Source organism: Stegodyphus dumicola, chromosome 7 (assembly GCF_044657685.1).
Source record: "Stegodyphus dumicola isolate Sdum_Otavi_A_Nest chromosome 7, ASM4465768v1".
Lineage (NCBI taxonomy): Eukaryota > Metazoa > Arthropoda > Arachnida > Araneae > Eresidae > Stegodyphus > Stegodyphus dumicola.
The window spans coordinates 192089993-192112150 of NC_140774.1; the positions used below are offsets into that span (position 1 = coordinate 192089993).

The window sequence follows — 22158 nt, forward strand, 5'->3', positions numbered from 1 at the left end:
CGCTGCGCGTAAGCTAATAGACCCACGGCTACGAAATTTGGTACATAGGTACATCTACACAAGAGCCAGTGCACTTCGAAGCGATTTTTTTCGAAATTCGAATTCTAATTTTTTTTATTTCATGTTTTGTGACGAAATCGTGTCATTTTGAAACATAATGGGCTTTAGGAAAGCGAGATTTTACTCTACACACTCCATTTTCACATCGGCATGAAACGTAGGCACTTAGCTATTTTACGAACTTAAAATAAATTTCGTGTTTTAATAAATCGATTAAATACGAATTTATTGAACAAAGAGAGCTTAACACCTTTTCAACGGGATTTTTTCTAAAAAATTTTATTTTTAAAAATGTACAGTTTATTTTTCTTTGATTTTTGGACACGTTAAACTTTCATCCTTGCGAGTGCTTTTACAAAAAGAATTTTGGAAAAATGATAATATTTTGTATTTTTAAAAGATTTTTTAAATGAAGCTTCCGAGTACACTTCTCACATCTCACATCTTTAAAAATGTGATTTTGGCAACAATTTTCCTGTCTTATTGTTGTTGATAGATTTTTGATGAAATCGCATCATTTTGAACAGTTTCATTCTTTTAGAAATATGGGTTTGGTAATAATTTTTCATCGTATTTCTTATGTCACTGTTTTTAAGAGATTGGCATATTTCATTGTCATTTTTATATAAATATAATATATTTTCATTGATTTTTTTTTTTTTTTTTTTTTTTTTTTTTTTGATAAAGTTGTTTTGTGGAGTAAAATTCTGCGCGGAATTTTATGTTTTTTGAGTTGCTTTCATGTTATTTTTTGCTATTTCACTGTTTATAAGATATTGAAAAGTTTTGCATGATTTTTGTTCTTCTACGGAAAGTTGGTTAATTTTTTAACTAGGATAATTCATATTTGTATTAAGAGATATAGCTTATTTCATTGTAATTTTTTCCCTTGAAAACATAAGATAAAATATCATTAATTATACTTTGCTTTTTTAGAATTTTTTGTTTTTTGCATTCCTTTATTTTATTTATTGCTCATTTCACTGTTTCTAAGATATTGAAAAGTTTTGACTGATTTTTTTAGGAAACAAAGTTCTTAACCTCCTTTATACCATTTGAGTTCTTAAGATTTTGCAAAGGGAATTTGGTTAATTTATTTATTAGGATAATTAATATTTGTATTAAGGGATATTGCTTATTTCATTGTAATTTTGTTATACGTAATAACTTTTTTTATGAAGTTGTTCTACAGAGTAAAATCCTACGCAGTTTTTAAATTTAACGTTTGGAGTTCCCTACAGCCATTTTTCCAGTACATTTAAAAGCCAGTCGAAGGCTCGCAGCGAAGCTGCTAGTTTTCAAATAAATTGGTTTTAAAATTTACCCGGTTATATTTTAAATTATTACGCATTTTTAACCTAAGTAACCTAAATCTGTATGTCACTGATTATCACCGGAATTTCAATGCAGACTGATTAAACTGCTATCACTAAAATTATATTCTGACAAATATCTGGTGCAACTTTCATTCCTTCTGAGATATTGCTGAAACATTTTGTATTATTTCCGATTTTCTGTATTTTTGTCATTAATTAAAAATTTTTAAAACCTTCAGCATTTTCCTATATTCTTCAACTGCATGCAACTAATAATTATTTTAAATTATTTCTTTTTCCTTAATTATTACGTAGTTTTAAGAGAGTAATAAACGAAATATTTGGGTGTTTTTAAGGGTGATAATATTAATATTAAATTTGCATTTTACTTTTTCATATACATTCAAGATATTCAGAAAGGGAATTATAACTTGAAACCGTTTTCAGTCTATCATAAATTTATTGATTCAAATTAAAAATTCTTGCTTTCCTGTCCAAGAAACACTAGTAAATTTTATCTGAAATAGGAAAGATGAGACATATTAATAACAAACAAAGCAATTAATTTGGAAGTCAAAGAACAAAAATCAGCGTTATATTTTCAAATTTTCACAGGACTAGTTTCGATGGTTTTACCGAACCATCATCTTCAGCTGCAAAAGCGCAAATGAACGAGATAAGATATAATGAAAATTAGATTGTGAAAATTTGAAAATATAACGCTGATTTTTGTAATTTGACTTCCAATTTAATGTTTGTTCGGCTTGTTATTGTATCTTAATTAAACAAAGCAATGTTGTTACTTATTAGCTTACAATATAATTTATTCAATATGGTATTTTTGTAAAGAAAGAGTGTTGCTGTACATTTGGTAAAGTATAAATAAGCATTTCAAGTAATAATTATAAAAGTTATTAATTATTTAATAATTAATCATAAGAATATGAATAATTAAATATTTTTTCGGAGATATATTTTCCGGCGATATTTTTTTCCTAGGGATCCCAGCATACATTTTTGAAGCATTATGCTCTAAATAAATGTCTTGTTTGAACATAGCATTTATTGTTGACAAATCTCCAACCAAAGGAAATACCTTACTAGGGAGGATATTCAAACAAAAATTTTTATTAGAATAAATATTTTCGTTATTTTAATACTACTAATAATATACAAACATTAGTTTAAGTTTAGTTTAAGTTCACTATAGTTGAGTGAATAAGATTGCTGGATGTTGGTAGTTTGTTGTTGGCAACCTAACAGTTTAGCTGCTTGTGGTCTTTATGATTTTCCCGATGCGTAATGTTAATTCAAGCCAATTTTATTTAGAAAATTGCCCACGAAGGTGTTCTCTTAAAGCAGATAACCCATGACTTCTTAAAAACTGTAAAATATAATCTGTGGATATTTTTCGTTATACGATAACACGAAGAAAATGATTTCCTATACGAAACATATGATCAGCGCTGTTTTTGCGCGCCGTTTAATTAAATGCATCCATCTTATTCCTTACAATTAATTTTCCTTTTTCAAAGAAAGTTTGATTTCAGTAAAATGTACTATTTACAATGTGTCATTTTATTTTGCTCGTTTTTTATGCAAATATTCAAATTCAGATAGATATTACGTAAGTTCAGGAAGCCAACTAGTCTCCAAGCGGTAAGATAGCTGAGCACCGGTAAATTCTAGCGGCTGCATGGGAGGCTTAGGGGTTTTTCATAAGTACAATTGATTGTGAATTAACAGTTTGTTTCCCACAAAAAAAATCTATCCTGAAGACTTCCTTTCCCTTACACAAATAGGTCCTGTGTGCTTTATCATAATCCAAAATCTTAAGCGTAAAAATCTTTTATCATAGCCGATGACGACGATAAAATATTTTCTATCTGATGTGTCAAGTTAGCATAATTGTATATTTCTAACGAAAATTGTTTGGCTCATGCTACCCTATAATGAAAAAAAGATTCAAATCGGTTTTTAGCTTAAACAGTATTTTCATTATTAATTATATCACGAATTTTATCAATAGTATTCTGAGTATTAATTGCAGGCATGTATTCAAGAATATAATATACACAAAGCTGTGTCTAATGATTACGGCTAATTTTTATATAAAATTTTATAGTATAAAAATTTAGGTTCATAGGTCAGCCATATTTGAAAGAGTACTTGTGTGTTATAAGAAAAGAGAGAGAGAAATTTAAGAATCAAAAAACTTTACCACGAAGTAATATAAAAATGCAATAGAATACAAAAGAGTACAATATTATTCCATGTTTTGTGGATATACTTGAAGACAGAAACATGTTTCAGCTGTATTCGTTCATCGGAGAAAATCTTTTCATATGAAGCTATTTTTTTCAAATCTTTCACTATACAAGTAATACAAAAGCAGTATAGGAATTTTTTTTCTTAATACCCAACCGAAGAGCTGAGGGGACGTACAATGATTAACATACAATGGGTGCCTTGAATTATTTTGCTTTACATGCAGTTTCCTTATATATGTAAAACAAAATAAACTTTCACCCATTACAAAATTCACACAGAGAGAGAGAGAAATATTTATAACAAATTTTATTGCTGTTTGACTGATTGCTTCGGCAACGTCTTCCAACTCAAGCTTTCAAGCTTCAAGCTATTCAAATACGAACGCTTCTCAGCAAAGCCATTTGGACCGCATCTGCTTTGTTAAAGAAAACCTTTTGGGGTAAAATCATCCACTTCATCGGGTTTTTCAAACAAAGCAGTCAGTGGTCCTGTTACTACCTGCTGACTTAGAGAAATTTCTCAGAAACTTTTGTTCGAAAAAAACGAGTTTTATATTTTTAAGAATTTCCATTCTGACAGCCAGATTTTGTTATTTTTCATATATAGATAAAAAGAAACTAACTTGTTTTTAATAAAGAAGAAAAAAATTAATAAGCTTATTTAAATTTTTTACACAGCACCGAGTAAGGAGACGAAATTTAATTTTCTTTATAAATATTTTTCTCAGACAATACTTTAGTGTTTTTCAAATTACGAGAATAGTGCGTTAGTGCATGCATTTTCAAATTACATTTATTTAATTAATATATATGGATATGCCGAACAAGCACACTTTCATTTTTTTTCCTTATATACATTTACTTCAGTTTTTTATATGCATTTACTTAATTTTATTTTCTTATATGCATTTACTTAATTTTATTTTGTTATATGCATCTGTCAGTCTTTTTGAAAAATTTTTATACCACAATAGAATAAATGCATTCTTTAAAATTCACTTTGTTTACCATAGCGACACTCTGGCGCTAGGTTTACTTAGTATTATATTTCATTCATATTATAACTCAGAATGCACAAAATGTATATCATTTAAAGAATTATCTAATCGTTGCCAGATGTTCTATTCAAATGCTATAATAAAGCTAGAATTATGTATAAAAGAAATTAAGCAAACAAAACAAAACAGAAACAGTTTTTTACAGACGATTGAGTGTTTCTCATTTAATTAATTCAGTTCTCACTTCGCGAGAAGGCAAAAATACATAAAGACTCAAAATATCTATATTAAAAATTACGAAGTAAATCTCAAAAGCTTATTTCCTCGAAAAAATTCCAGAAAGAGTTAAGCATGATTTAATTGGCCATAATAAATGAATGCGTTATCTTTGTTGTTGCGAAGCTAAGTTTCTCTAGATTGGCAACAAATCCACTAGTCTCCTGTTTCAAATGTAAACATCAATGGCCGCCATTAAAAACAGGCTTAGCGGCAATTAAACAACTTTAAAATTGCTGATAATTCTAAAAATATTGCACACAGATTTACTAAAGGCATAAAATCCTTAACCGGAAGATAAAAACAACATAATTCAATCATTTTTAAAACAAAAAATGTACAATTTACAAACATATAAGAGTAAAGAAACTGAGATCACTGAGCCGGGTAACAGAGTGGATATATATAAATATATTTATATACGTTTGGTGCGGCCGATTGCAACCAAAATACGAGGTGCACATCTACATGTTATAGCAGTCCTATATACAAAATTTCAACGTTCTGAGGCTACTCGTTTTTGAGTTATGCGAGATACGTATGTACATACGTTCGTACAGACGCCACGAAAAATTCTCTTCAGAATTAATTTTAAAGCAGTTTTATAATTTTTTTGAAGGAAAAGAGTATTTTATTCTGTCCTTACGTACAGATATGACGCAAAAACATCGTTAAATTCCATTCGATAGCGGTCAAAATGGATATTTTCGTTGAAATATGCTGCCTGAAACTTTTCGCGATTACAATACTTCCTTTTTACTTCGTACAAGGAAGTAAAAAAAAGGGTAAAACCGTTGAAGCACCGATAATAAAAGTAGAGAGACTATTAGAAGCACTATGAGAGTATGGACGGAAATTTTAACGAAGTGTAGCTGTCTGACCGCGATCTCCTGTCGATATAATTGCAGCTATCAAGCGGAATGTGACGAGGAAAAACCTTGTTCTGAAAATCCGCCCTTGTAACAACATAAGAAACTTTAGGCTCTATGTAAGTGACAATTTTCTTCCCCCATATTTGTTTACATCGTTCCCAAAAATCCGCCTTTGCTTGGGGAGTTACGAGCGTTGTATGTGCACGACGAGGTTTTACTTTCGAGAACGAAAACTCTACCCGTGCTCATAAATTCATTGCATTTCCTGCACAATAAGACTTAGACATGTGTTATAAATTGATAGTTTGCATCGTTAGGTGGCGCTCCGAACGTCTTGTCTCTTTTGATATTCTATAAGTTACTTTAGTTTGATGGAAGGATGAAGGTGTTAAGCCTAATAATGATGAAGGCGTTTGCCAAACTAGTTCCAGAGGTAAGTGATAATTCCACCTCCTTATTAATACATACACATTTATTTACAATATAATACACTAGTTACAAGCATTAATTTTAGGCAAACGCCTTCATTATTATTAGGCTTAACACCTTCATTCTTCCATCAAACTAAAGTAACTTATAGAATATCAAAAGAGACAAGACGTTCGGAGCGCCACCTAACGGCGCAAATAATCAATTTATAACATCATGTCAGTGGAGAGCTTTTTAAAGGTCAAAGTCAAAGGGTTTCTTTCTCAGCAAAAAATAGCCATGCATTGAAAAGTTAGTCGGATTCTTTTTGCTATCATGTAACATGGTAACTGTGTAAAACGAACTGCTCATCTTTCCACATTTAAATATATTAAGCATTAATTTTGTTTTAGTCTTTAGAAATTAGGTTTACCGAACAAAATTCGTGATTGTTAAATTCAGAAATTTATTTAACAATATCATTCACTAAAAACTTCTGATCGCTTTATGTAGATCTTTTTACATTACACGCTCCACCATCGGCCGAGGGGCAAAGTCGCTGAACACTGGTAGTTCGGTCCGATGTTCGAATCTGGCGAACAGGTAGTCTGAATGGGCGTTTTCGTGGTTTCTCTCATGTTTAATTTATACGAGCCAGTTTCCATTAGAAAATCCTCCACGAAGGCATCCCACCACTTAGGCAGATAGCTCTCCAGGTTTTGCCATAATCACATAAACCAAACCAACCTTTTACATTACAATAACGCTCTTTTTAATGATTATCAGATTTTGCCTTTAAAAATACATCTATTTCTAATTCGGCTTTATAGATACAATTATTTATTTTATAAGGCTAAGAAATACAATTATTTATTTTTCCATATAATTTTTAGCCCAAAGGCCGTTAGCCCAGAAGGGCTATTAATTTCGTTTTGACATTCTGCTTCGAAAGCTTTAAAAGTCTGAGTCATTTTTCAAATTGTTGCCACCAAATATCATCGAAATGTGTTATATTTAAAGAAACTAAATAACCAAGAATCGGTATGAATGTTTTTCCCATTGTGAAGAAACAACGGTACCTAGAGCCATCCAATTTTGAATAACATAGTTCTCCAACCGAATATAGGCACTTGGAAGCCCGAATTTTGAATTTCGAATTTCCTTTATTACCTATTTCAAATTTTGTAAAACTTTAACGAATTTTTCATTAAGAAATACAACGATTTCAAAGCGAGCAATGGCAACACTGTACGGAAAAAAAAATTTTATCTCCAACGCGCGAGACTGTGTATCGGAAATTCTACAGCGCTTTCTAAATTTTTTGTGCTATTGCTGTTGAATTGAATTTTGTATGTTTTAAGTCCGAAGAATATGATAGTTAATCAATAAAGGTAACACACAAAACGTAAAAAAAAAAACCGCCCATTTGGATGTAATATAGAATCTGAAAACTTTCAGCTTTTTTTTATTAATAATTTTTCGGTCGTTTATTATATCACAAGACTTTGGTATCCCTTCATGATAACCACAACGTGTATGATTCACTAGATACTCTTATAGAGAGGAGAGATATTAAATAAATATAAATAACACTGTTTCATGCACCTTCTGCTTGCCTTATTAAGACGTCTGTACGAATTGCAAACTAAAACCATCCTTATCATTTTCTGATGTTTATATTTGCAAGATAAGAGCAATATTAAATGAAGCATCGCATAAACTTCTTTCATTGACCTTACGCGGTCAGTTCGTCGAATCATTCTTCACAGTACAGAGCTGGCCATTTCTTCACGATGGGTGCCAAATTATTCCTGTTTCTATGCTTTGCTGCTTTCAATCAGTTATGTAAGTTAAATAGCATTACCTTGTTTTTATTTTTGCCAATTTCGATCTCATAATTCAAAAAATCTGAATTTTCAGATTATATACTACGAAGGGGCTTTTTTTTAACGTTTTGTGTGTAAGCTTTATTTATTAAATATCATACTATTTTCGGATTAAAAAATCTTCCTCCTTTGAGCCTCTTGAAAGATTAAGTAATTCTCTTTAGGTACCGTAAACAAAGTTGTTTTTGTTGAACAGCGATTTTGTATTTATTTAAATGTAATGTTTAGGTATAAATATGAATATAAGTTACACAATTATTGGCTAATCTTACATAAGCGGGGAAAGTCGGCGTTTCAAACTCTTTTCGTTGGCCATGTCAAACTTCAGATCGCCGTTTCAGTTTGCAACTACCAGTTGCAAAAAGAAACGGCGATGATGTAACATCTAACATCACGAAACGAAAATGACGCTAAATGCATAAATTGCAACAAAATAAAACAATTTAAAAATGAACTAAAAACTAAAAAAATATAATCTGAAAGGTTTCAGATTTTAAATTAAGTCCAAAGGGTCCTTTATTTATGTTCTGCGAACTCAAACCATAAGATTCAGTTTAACAGCAATATCGCAAAATAATTTTAAAATGAGCCTATCTTAAAAACTTCCGATACACAGTCTTGTGCGCTGGAGATAAAAATGTTTCTTTTCTCCTTACAGTGTTGCCATGGCTCGCTTTGAAATCGTTTAGTTTGTTAATGAAAAATTCATTCAAAATTTACAAAATATGAAATAGATAATAAAACAAATTCCAAATTTGGGCTCCCAAATGCCCATATTCGGGTGGAAACGTACGTTATTCAAAATTCGATGGCTCTAGGTACCGTCGTTTTATCCCAATGCGAGAAGCACACATACATTTATGCAGATTCTTACGTGTTTAATTTCTTTAAATATAACACAGCGCGATAATATTTGGTGGCAACAATTTGAAACGTGATTCGCCGTTTATTGATTTCAACGCAAAATGCCAAACCGAAATTAATAATCCTTCAGGGCAAACTGCCTCTTTGTACTAACAAAAAGTTCAATTCACAAACATGAAACTAAAAATTAAAATTTAGGCATAATTAGAGTCGTAGAATAGAAATACGGAAAAAAATTGGGCTAATCTTTGGAATATGGTAACAGGTAGTTTGGCGACATTTTGGTAAGGCGATAAAGGTTACTAGCTAGGACTTTAGCAATAATCTGAGAAGTACACAGTTCGAATCACAGATTATTTTGTCTCAGAGAAATGAGAGATCATGAGACATATAATGTGACATTTTCCGGAAAATTGCGATTATGATTTTAGCTAATAAGCACTTAGAAACGATTTCGGTGCTAAAGTGCAGAATCGTCCACTTATTTGTTTGGCGCTTTTTACAAGAGTAAGAAGAACTGGATTTTTGTCAATTTTCTTTGACTTTTTAAGTGAAAATAGGTCGATGTGTACATGGATAAAGTCAAGAGTGTGCGCAATGCCATTTTTGTGCAATTCTGGGATGTTCTTTTAAGTGAAAATAGGTCGATGCGTACATGGATACCGTGTATATGCAATTCTTAAAAACGCGGCAATTCTACACTTTCTGAAAATTTCGCACCTAATCTTCGTCATGATTAAGCACTTTTGTTTCATAAAAGTTCTAGCATAAGCGTAATTCGGCTAGTAGATTGTTGGAAAAAATTTTGAGGGGGGGAAAAAAACACATGCCTTTACTTCGTGAAAACAAAATGGCGTCAACCCCCCCCCCAAATAAAAAACTAGCAGGTTTGGTCGCCAAAGTTACGCCAAAAATTCGCCACGTTACCATATTCCGAAGATTCACCAAAAATTGTATGTCATTTTAGAAAATTTAGAGTTTGTGTCAAAATACCTACAGTGGTGGCCAAAATTGTGGACACTTTTGGAAATTTTTATGTTTTTGAAATTTGTATGCTTATAGAAAATGTTACGTATCGCAAAATGCAAACTTGTATATATCATTTTAAAGATAATTTATCACTGAATTCAATACAAAACACAAAATTCAATTATTTGCAATACAAAAAAAGTTATATGTACTTTAATATAAATAATAAACATAGTTATGAAGTGGTTTGTAATGTGTAGCTTTCCTGGCCAATCACTGTTCTTGTTCTGAGAACCAATGAAATGTTAGTAACTGCCAGTAGAATTTGACGTCATGTTTACACTTGAAACAATTCATTATTTTGCTTTGTTCTGTAGAAGGAGGACCTGTTTCTTATACACTGCAATTACGAGTAGGAATTTTTTGTAAAAATTTTTAATATGTAGTCAACAAGCAATGACATCAAATAAAAGAGTAGAACGGACACCTAGAAAGAGATGTAATATTATTGTGTTACGAGAAAGTGGTCTTTCCTATGCTGAAATTGCAAGACAGGTGGGTGCTTCAGTGACTACATATGGAGTCCGAAAGTTTTGTTTACGATATCAGGAGACAAATTCAATAAAAAACAAAGAAGGAAAAGGCCGAAAAAGGTGCACATGTATTGATGACAGAAGAATAAAAAGACTGTCTCCAAGATAGAAAAATGTCATCAGCGGCCATCAGAAGTGATCTGAATGATGCTGGTGTTTCTGTCAGTTCAAGAACAATCAGGAGAAGATTAACAGATGTTGGACTGAGAGGTAGAATTCCAAGAAAAATGCCTTATCTTAATTTCCAGCAACGAAAAAAAAAAAAAAAAGACTACAGTGGGCAAAGGAACACATTAATTGGACAGATAATCAGTGGTCACAAGTTATAAAGAGTGATGAAACTAAGATATCGTTATTCGGTAGTGATGAGCGAAAATATGTAAGATGTAGAATAGGAGAAGAGCTACATCCTGACTGCATTCAAGCAACTGTGAAGAACCCAGTTAGTGTTATGATTTGGTCATGCATGTCAGCAGATGGTATTGGTCGCCTTCATCTCATCGATGGGACACTGAATGCGAGAAAATACATTGACACTATTATAGAACCAAAACTTCTACCTTCCATCAGAGATCTCTTTCCCAACAATGCTTCGTTTATTTTTCAGCAGAATTCTGCTCCTTGCCTCACGGCCAAAATATCGAAAGAATGGTTTCGTACAAAGAGCATTAAATTGTTGTCATGGTCAGGAAACAGTCCTGACCTCAATCCTATCAAAAATTTGTGGCACCGTTTGAAAACTCTTGTCCGAACGAGGCGCCCATCAAATAAAAGGAAACTAATTGAGGCTATAATTGTTTCCTGGCATCATGTAATAACTAAAGAAGAGCTTAAAACTCTTCTCAGCTCAATGAAACGTCGATGTGAAGCTGTAATCAAAAATAAAGGGTACCCTACTAAGTACTGATAACTCACTGCAATCATCACTATCTAATGTATATCGATAACTATTATCCTTTAACTTTTTTTGTATTGCAAATAATTGAATTTTGTGTTTTGTATTGAATTCAGTAATAAATTCTCTTTAAAATGATACATACAAGTTTGCATTTTGTGAAACGTAACGTTTTCTATAAGCATACAAAGTTCAAACACATAAAAATTTCTAAAAGTGTCCACAATTTTGGCCACCACTGTATATTAGAACAGTGCTGTATATAAACCTAATACACATCCTAAGTCGCGCTTGCGAGACATAGAGACGCAAGTTAACTTTCGACAATCGGTCCAACAGAACTGGAGATATAGAACTGTTCCCATTTTTTTGCGCAAGGTTTACTTCTAGAAAATTTGTCAGAAGTTATATTCTGGGAAGTATTAACACTTCGATAGCTACCGGAATACAATATTTACTCTCCCTAACCATTTGGTGACTTCTTGATAATATTGGCTAAGTGTAACTTTCTGTTCCAATTCATTTAAATCTACATGTTTCACGATTTCGTTATCTAAAAATTTTAGCGAATTAACTTTTAATTTAAATCGATACAGAGATTATGCAATTCTTTAATCTTTGCAACCTCTATTATGTGTATCTGTAAACGGCTCATTTTAAAGTCATTTCTATTTTTGAAATTAACTTTGTCTAACAACTTCCCATTTCTGCTTTCCTCTATTGCAGAATTTCTTAAACTGTGGGTCGCCAAAAATTTTAGCAGTTTCGATATTTCTTTAACTTATTATAATAATTTTACAATTACCAAATATTTTTACACAATATATCTGAGAATAGATAAAGGTAAGACAATACAGTACTATTCGGTTTCGAGGGCCGTAAAAAAATCGCCAAACTATTGTTGATGTCAGTACTGCCAAAAATAATTGCGGCAACCCTAACGCAAGAAAGGAAGCATAATAGTAAATAACTATCTAAGATTGGTGTTGTAATTTAGATAAAAGGTAAATTTAATACAATACATTTTTATTATTATAATTTATATAAAAAAAGGCTAAACATGACTGAATGTAAGCATAAGAGTAAATAACTATTTCAGATCGCTATTATAATTTATATAAAAATTGCTAAACATAACTGAATGGATGCCTGCATCGCTATTTCGATACCGAGTTATCGCTAAAGCATAGTTTTATCTCGTTGGTTGTTTAAACGTAATTTTCTATAATGAATGATGCCTTTTCTTTCAAAAAATTCTCGGTAAAGTGCAGAATCGCCCACTTATTTGTTTGCCGCTTTTTCAATGGTAAAAACAAGTGAATTTTTGCCAATTTTCTTTTACTTTCCAAGTGAAAATAGATGTGTACATAGATAAAGGTCAAGGGTGTGCGCAGTGCCATTTTTGTGCAATTCTGAGATTTTTTTTTAAGTGAAAATAGGTCGATGTGTGCATGGATACCGAGTATGTGCAATTCTTAAAAACGCGTCAAGCAGTGGGTGTTTCTGCACTTTACCCAAAATTCTATTGCACACTTTTCGTCATGGGCAATTCCCAAATTCGTAAATCCATAGGATATCAAAAAAGGATTTAAAAATTAAACTAGTATTTCAATGGCGTCTTAAGAAATATAGAACAATATAAACTTACTCAATCTGAAATCAGCGCGTACGTTAGATTTGGCGCCCTGTTAAACGGGCGCGTTTGCTAGATTTGGAGCTTTTGCGCATACATTTTTGCTGCAATTTTTTTACGGTCCTCAAAACGGAATAGTACCGACAATACAAACAAAGAAAAATTCGACGCACTCTCTGTGTAATATAAACGTTCATTTTACTTGCTTTGAGGAACGCTGTCATTTCGTCTCTTACTTATTTAAAATTTTCACATTGTTCTATGTCTTAAAATTACAAATTAAAGTTAATGACTTAAAACTGCAATAGCATGTTACAGTACAAGTGAAGAAATTGACGGTTTCATGCTATTGTTTTTGTTTATGTGATTACGGCAAAATTCTCGAGGGCTATCTGCCTAAAGGGAGGGTTGCCTTCGTGGATTACTTTCTAAAGGAAACTGGCTTGTATACACGTTAAACATGGGGAAAACCACAAAAAAAGCCCATGCAGCCAGCCCGTTCGCGGATTCGAACCTCGGACCGAACTACCAGTATTCAGCGACTTTACTGCTCGGACGCTGGTGGGCTGCAGTGCTATTGGAATAAAATAAAGGAAAAAACAAATGCTATTGAATGCTTTCGGAATGAAAAGTCATAACATGTATAGCAACTGCTTTTGGGATGAAAAATCAATGAATCTTTGGATTATGGTAACTCGGCGATTTTTTGTCGAAAATTTGGCGACCAACCCTGCTACAACAAACAACCTGCTAGGTTTTTTTTTTTTTTTTTTTTTTAGTCCAAAGGGGCTTTGTCCCTGAAGGACTATTGTTTTCGTTTTGCGATTTTGCGTCGGACTCATAAACGTCGGTTCACTTTTCAAACTGTTGCCACAAAATGTTAGAGTCCTGCATTATATTTGAAGAAATTAAATAATGAAAAATCTGTATAAATGATTGTCTATTTCTTGCATTGTGATAAAACAATGGTACATAGAGCCATCGAATTTTGAATGACGAAATCCTACTGCGAATATGGGCATCTGAAATCCCAAATTTGGAATTTGTTTTATTATAGATTTTATATTTTGTAAAACTTTAACGAATTTTTGATTTACAAACTCAATGCTTTAAAAGCGAGAAATGGCAACGTTATATAGAAAAAAAATACTTTTATCTCCAGCTCGCGAGACTGTGTATATCGAAAATTCTAAAGATATGCTTAATTTAACATTATTTTGCGATATTGCTCTTGAACTGAATTTTATGGTTTAAGTGCAAAGAACATGATATTTAATAAATAAAGGTAACACTCAAAACGTTGAAAAAACGCCCCTTTGGACGTAATTTAAAATCTGAAACATTTCAGATTTTTAGTTATTTTTATTTATTTTTTTTAGTCCAAAGGGATTTGAATCCCGAAGGACTATTAGTTTCGTTTTGGCATTTTGCGTCGGACTCATAAATGTCGGTTCACTTTTCAAACTGTTCCCACAAAATGTTAGAGTCCTGCATTATATTTGAAGAAATTAAATAATGAAAAATCTGCATAAATGTATGTATATTTCTCGTATTGTGATAAAACAACGGTACATAGAGTCATCGAATTTTGAATAACGTAATCCTCCAACGAATGTGAGCATGTGGAAGACCAAATTTGAAATTTGAAATTTGTTTTATGATCGATTTCCTATTTTTTAAAACTTTGACGAATTTTTGATTAACAAACTCAAGGATTTCAAAGCGAGCAATGGCAACGTTGTGCAGAAAAAACATTTTTATCTCCAGCGCGTGAGTCTCTGTATCGGAAATTCTAAAGATATGCTCGTTTTAAAACTATTTTGCGATATTGCTGTTGCACTGGATCTTATGGTTTAAGTGCGAGGAACATGATATTTAATAAAGAAAGGTAACACACAAAATGTTAAAAAACGCCCCTTTGGACGTAATTTAAAATCTGAAACATTTCAGATTTTTTTTTTTTTTTTTTTTTTTTTTTGACGCCCTTTTGTTTTTACGAAGTAAAGGCATGTTTGTTTTTGTGTTCACTCAACATTTTTTCCAACAATCTGCTAGCCGAATTACGCTTAGAACTTTTATGGAACAAAAGTGCTTAATCATGACGAAGATTAGGTGCGAAATTGTTTCTAAGTGCTTATTTAGCTAAAATCACGATCGGAAGTTTCCGGAAAGTAGTGGAAGAAACGTGCACAAAAATTTATTTTTACAGGGCAAATTTATATATGAAACATGTAAATAATTTTTTTCATAAAATAGAAAAAATTGCACGAAAATGCAGGAAAATTATGTGAATCTTTGAAGTCGGTAAAAATGACATGTATGAAATTACCTGATCGCTAAAAAGTATGTATACTATGCAAGCTTTTATATCTTCAGCTTGCATATACCCTTTCCAAGGATGAACATTTGCACGTATAAAATAAATAAAATATGCAAGAAATTACATTAATTTTCTTTTCCCTGTAAATTATCCGTTATAAAAGTCACCACAAAATAATCTGTGACTGGAACTGTGTACTTTTCAAATTATTGCTAAAGTCCTAGCTAGTAACCTTTATCGCCTTACCAAAATGTCGCCAAACTACCTGTTACCATATTCCAAAGATTAGCCGAAAAATCATAACAACTATAGCAACTGCTTTTGGGATGAAAAACCATAGCAAAATGTTTTTCATTCCAATCTGTCGTTTTCTTTCAGCAATTATAAAGTCTAAGCAAGCGACTTTCAAAAAATATTCTTCAAGCTACAACTAATTTCAATCAAATGCCTTACTACTTGTAAAGGAATTAAAGAGTTAGCTACTCACCCACTTTCCAACCTTTGTTCATTCATAGTTTCCCCCGTCACCAATCACATCCGGGTCATCACTCTTCTGTATCGATAATTCCTTGTTGACTCCAAATAACGACACTTGGGTAAGCAGTTGAAATCTTTGATTGAGGATGAGCAATTCTCCTTGCACAAAAGCATTGCCCACTTGGCGATGGAAATAATGGCAACCGAATGAAAAGCAGTTTCAGTCTCTTGGACACCCGCATCGTGGAAGTTTCATCAGCAGAAGCTACCCAATCCCAGTTCCGCCATAATAAGCCGTGATTAGTTTGCTACACTGCAAGCTGTGTTCTAGTATCCTAAATTGATGCTTGGTCGGTATACTGGCTCGCAGCAGGGGATAGTGATTCCAAGTCTTGCTAGTTATTGAAAGAGTCCCATTAGGGCTTGGCTTGTGATACAACCGTAAAGAATATTCTCCAAAAGAGATAAGTACCTGACGGGGAAAGAACAGATTGAAGCGCTTTGCTTCTAAAAATTGAAGACCGGATAGGTCTGGAGACTGGTCGGTGCCGATGCTGGTGTTCTCCCAGAATTCATGCATTTGCAAAGACACAATATCAAACTGAGTGGTAAAAACGCTATGGAATTCTGCTTTCTCATTAGTCATTCTGATTGCTCAGTGATTGCAATGCGCAGCAGTGTAGGGCCTAAAAAAATCTATCTTCCTCTAAAACAGCGGTCGCCAATCCTTAGAACTTCACGGACCGCTACATATATAATTCTATATTTGGCGGACGACTAATATGAATTAAAAACAAACCTTAAAGCAAACCTTAAAGACAACATATTAATACGTAAAAACAATGTTAAACTTTTCAATACATGTAATTCTAATTTTTATTCTTTAATATAATTTTCGAAGCATTTGTTGTTAAGCTTTATGGAAATAAAGGCTACGCCCCTGGTTATGAGTAACAATTAAAACACTATTAAGGGGACTCGTACACCTTAAAACCCATAAGATTTTCGAATATGTGAATGTTGCAAGAATGGGGATAACTTATTTATTTTAAAGGCACTTATTTCCAACTTTTTACAGCTGACTACATAATATGTCTGCTTTCTAAAAGAGTAATCAGAAAGTTTGTGTTGCCACAAATATTTTTATAATTTAATCCGCTTTGTGACAACATTTTTCGTCATGTTTCCACATTCCACGCACAGTTTAAAACATTCTGTTGCATAATTTAATTCCATATTTAATATATAGCTTTGATAACATTTGGAAACTACTGTAAACCAAAAATTCTAAGAATTTCATGTTAAGTTTTTATTTTATTTGGAGTCGAGTTTAAAATTGTATTTTATTAAAAAAATCTGTAATATTTTCGCGCATAAAATTTTTTAATATTAAAATATTCATCAGATTTTTGGTTCAGTTAGAAAATAGTGCCCATATAAAGAATTCTATCCAATTTCAAGTATGCACCATTAGCCATTTTTAAAATATCATGTGCGCAAAGTGAAAAAATGGCGAAAACTTTTGTCGCAAAGGGGATTAAATTACAAAAATATTTGTGGCATACAAACTTTCTGATCACTAGTTTACAAAGCAGCTATATTATGTAGACAGCTGTAAAAAGTTGGGAGTAATTGCTTTTAAAATAAATAAAATATCCCAATTCTTGCAACAGTCCCATATTCGAAGAGCATAAAGGGTTTAAGGTGTATGAGCCCCCTTTTAACATCTCACTGAATCACATATTTGGTTCACAGTGAAAAATTATTTGAAAAGTACAAAAATCTTACCTTCTTGTACAAAAAATTTCCCTGAAAAGGAACTTCACGAAAAGCAAGAACAAACCGGCAAACGCGAAAGCAGTTCAATAAACTGAAAGTGTTCTACCACCAATTTTTAATTATTGTAAACATAATAATCATCGCAGTAGCGCCATCGTCCAACAATTAGACAAAACAAAAACAGAAATTTCCAGGTATACAAATATAAACAAGAATGCATGTGGTTCTCATAAAAATCCATAACAAGTTGCCTATTGACACGGAGAAAAACTGTGTTATTAACGACTGCAATATCATATGTTTGTAATGAAAAAGGAAAGAGAATTTCAGTTCGCGCTATTATTGATAATAGCAGCATATTCATGGATGCCAACTCTCACTTTCAAATGTCTCTAGATACACCTGCAAAAGTTGCTAAATTCAGACGGAATTTCGCGAATAGTAGTAGCTAAAATTAAAAAAGTATAATCCATATTCCACAATAGGGTTTGTTACTCGTCATTTTTTTAAACTGAATCTTTATAAAAATATAAATACTGTCCCAGTTTTTCTGCCGACCATCAAAAGGTTTCTCACGGGCTACCGGTTGGCGACCGCTGCTCCAGAATATCGTACTCCGTGATTTTTGCGAAATTTGCTGGATTATTTCTTAAAGTTCGCTCATAAAACCTTCCATTAAGCAGTGTGGCGAAATCTTTCATTCGATCTATTTTTAAATTCGAATGCAGGCTTCTGTTTCTTATAAAATACGGGGCACCTGTGATAATTCTAAGAGCTTTACTTTGCAATACCTGAAGTTTTTTGTAGTCTTTCCATCTAGGCCCACCAAGGTACGGTAAAGACGCTGAACACTGGTAGTTCGTTCCGAGGTTCGAATCCCGCGAACGAGCTGGCTGCAAGGGAGTTTTCGTGCTTTTCCCCATGTGTAACGTGTATACGAGCCAGTTTCCCACGAAGGCATCCCTCCCTTTAGGCAGATAACCCTCGTGTGCTTTGCCATAATTGAATAATCCCAATCCCCTTTTCCATTCTAAATTAATATACTATTAAGGTACTTCAAGTAGATGAATGTTGGTGATGTGTCCCGGGAGACAGACAAGCAGGTGAGCATAGGCGTGTGAATACTTGCCAAGTGTGCTCTGAAGACACCATGATTGGGTGAGAGGTAACTCAGTAGAAAGGTCCTAAAATATAATTTTTCTGGAAAAATACGAATATTTTAAGTTATGATAAATTGCAAGGTACTAGTCTTCAATTATGTAATCAGCTACCAGTACAAAATAATCACCCACTTTTAAACTATACATGATGCATGCTGCGCATGCTCGTGCTGTGCCGTTTATATTAGTATAATTTCTGTGACAAGAATAGTCAAGGGTAAGTTCCTGTTCTTTAGCTGCAGAAAAAAAACTGACATATGTATTCAAACCTACGCCAAACTAAACTTTTTTTTTTTTTTTTTTTTTTTTGCCTAACTTTAAAAAAACTGTCATTATAATTATCTTATAATTATCTTAGAAAGAGCAATAAAATTCTCGTACTTAGTATACGGATGAAGGAAAGATAACGAATACCATAGTTTTTTTATTTTCTTGTACGAAGTAAAAATAAGTATTGTAATCGCAAAAATTTTCGGGTGTCATATTTCAACGAAAATTTCCATCAATTGAACGATGTTTTTGCGTCACATCTGTACATATGGCTCGAACAAAAGACTCTTTTTCCCAAAATGTGTTGCAAACAGGATTTAAAATAGATTCAGAAGAGATTTTTCGTGAGATTTTCCTGTACGTACGTATATATTTATCCCCTGTAACTCAAAAACAAATAGCCTCGAGAACGTTGAAATTTTGTAAATACGACTGCTATAACAAGTAGATGTACATCTCATATTTTGGTTGCAATCGACCGCACCGAAAGTATATAAATATCTGTATATATCCACTCTGTTACTCGATTATCTTCTCCTTTATTGATTCGGACAATTTGACTTTCTAAATATAACAATCTGAAAAAGTGACAAGATAAAAGGTTTCTGTACCACACAAAAACTTCATTTTTAAATAAATATCACGTAAAACCTTTAAATTAGAATGGTAGTTCTCCCACTGTGCCAAGTGCATAAAAGGAATGGTACTTACGTATTAACGCAACCAGGCCAAAATTCGCATAAATTGCCAAATTTGGCGACCCTACTTACGGCAACCCTACGTGTTATACGTAGTTTTGTAAAAAGAGCATGTGGAGATTCACAAAATTTTCCTGCATTTTCGTGCAAATTTTTGTAATTTATGAGAAAATAGCAGTGTACATGGATAAACGCATAATGTTTTTTTAAGTAAAAATAAGTCGACGTGTACATGGTTATGGCAAATACGGTTTTCAATCGGTGCTAAAAGCAATAGCCAAAAGATTTCCGCCGAAAAAAAAATTCTGCAATTTATTCAAATTCGAAACCGGAAGGGTTTAATTGCTATTTTATATTTTAAAACAAAATAATATAAAAAACTGTATTAAAATTATCTGTAATTAATAAATGTGCATTTTCTTTCTATTCATACTTTTTTACTCAAACTTACAAATAGCGCCAACCTGGTTGCGATAATACGTAAGTACCAAAGGAATAAATGCATAAAAAATAATTTTGAAACTTAAACATTTTTATGTAGATTCGATGCTCCTCGTCAATGTGAGAAAGAGTTGGGAAGTTTAAAACTTCTGGTTCTTTGATGAATTATATGAAGTCATATTATTATAGAAATCATTACTGGTTACTGAAATCAATGCGGAGGCTTTAAGGATGATTTTCGAAAAGAAACATAACAAGTGGCACACAGGACACCTGAAAATAATAAACCGTAATTTAGCTGGCACACTATTCGAAAAAGGTTCGCCATCCCTTCCACAGACATTCTGTCGTTTGAGTTTGGACACCATAGCAAGATCAACATAAGTCATTTCAGGATCTGGCTGTCACCTGATTGTATCGCGAGATTCATATTTATGTTACCGGCAAATTATGAAACGCCCGCATTCTATAGAATGCTTAAGAAAATGTGTGAAATATGAATGGTTTCATACACTGCAGGCTAGTTTCAGGCATTATATACAATGCCTAGGCAGCCTATACAATGCCAGATTTCAAATTTTGCCGGTAACATTTATATTCACAATCAAAGGAAAATGCAGGGTAGCTCACCTGTTCTAATAGATACGGCTCCGTAAATCACCTTTTAGGGCAATAGCAAGTATTGCTATTCTTCCTTTAGTAGCACGAGTATTGCCAAGACGATGATCAAATTTAGGCTAACTTGCTTGCATAGGTAGGCTAATGGAACACCTGAAAAGATAAATACGTTGATAAGGCTCATTATCAATGTTTTACTTCGAATTTCACCGAACAACATTAAGAGCCAAGCCAAAAATCATTCGATACGTTTTCAATTTTGCTTGCAATCTTATCTCGACTAGGTACACTGCGCAGAAAAAAGGGGCCAACGGGGGGGCCAAAAATTGCCAACGACAGGAGTAATCCTGCTCTTCTTGCCACCCCCCCCCGAGGGTCGACGTAGAGAACTCTGCGAAGCTACTGGCTAGGATCTGTACCTAGACAGTCTCGGCCACGGGGGTATAAAATTTATGAACTTGGTGGTTCTGAAGGCTCTGGGAAAGGTCACTTATTGGCCAGCCTCGGGGGAGAAAACATCGCAAAGAGAAAACATCGCAGTTCTAAAACATCGCGGTACAAAATATCGTCGTCGAAAATAAAGCGGTTCAAAAACTTCGCAGTTTAAAAACAGGAATAAATAAAGTACACATAGGGCACGACGTAAAATATTTTGAAGTCTTTCAATTCTTAAAAAGTGCAGTTATTTACGTAGACACGCAAATATTCTGCAGCTTCAAAGTATTTGTAAATTGACGTAGAATATAACAAGCTAATCTACTAGCTTTGAAAAAAACGGAAGACAACCGCCAATACATGACCTCGGTAACAACTATTCAAATGTGATTATTATACTGGTAATCTCAGAGAAATCAGTGCTCCGAGAAAAGGATAGGGAACAATGAATAACCTAAAAAGGTTACGATGCGCCAAACGTACTGTGCATATATTCTGTGTTGTATACTGCCCTCCAAATGTTAAGGAACAGCATGTTTTCTGTGTCTAATTTGTGAATGAAGCAACATAGAAACCAGAAATTTAGAGGAAGTGTTCACTAAACAGTTCTTTAATGAATGCAATATAGGATGTTCTAAAGTTCAACACAAACATAAACAAAAAAATTGCACTCTTGACAGAGGAATTCAGTCTTGGAGAAACGGTATATCACAGTTTTTTTTAAAAAAACAATGGGGTGGTAACATTACAAAAATGGGTTCTAATAAGGACTGTGTCCTCTCCTAGCTGCAATACACTGGCGGCAGCAACGTTCCATGCTGTCAATTACACTCATGTCCATAAATTAAGAATAATGCAAAATCAGGCAAAGGAAGAGTTAGAAGCGAAACAAATTTGACTTATTTGTAAAACTTATTTAT

The 22158-nt window shown here is 32.9% G+C and overlaps 1 protein-coding gene across 2 annotated transcripts in view; it reads left to right on the plus strand.

The window, feature by feature from the left end:
• The first annotated feature begins 7903 nt into the window (after positions 1-7903).
• The window catches only part of LOC146996599 (uncharacterized protein CG3556-like), a 133515-nt gene continuing 119260 nt past the window's right edge, over positions 7904-22158 (plus strand). For both annotated transcript variants that reach the window (XR_015042297.1, XM_085821188.1), the window contains exon 1: positions 7904-8045. The gene's annotated coding sequence lies outside the window, so the exon portion shown is untranslated. The remainder of the gene's footprint in view (positions 8046-22158) is intronic.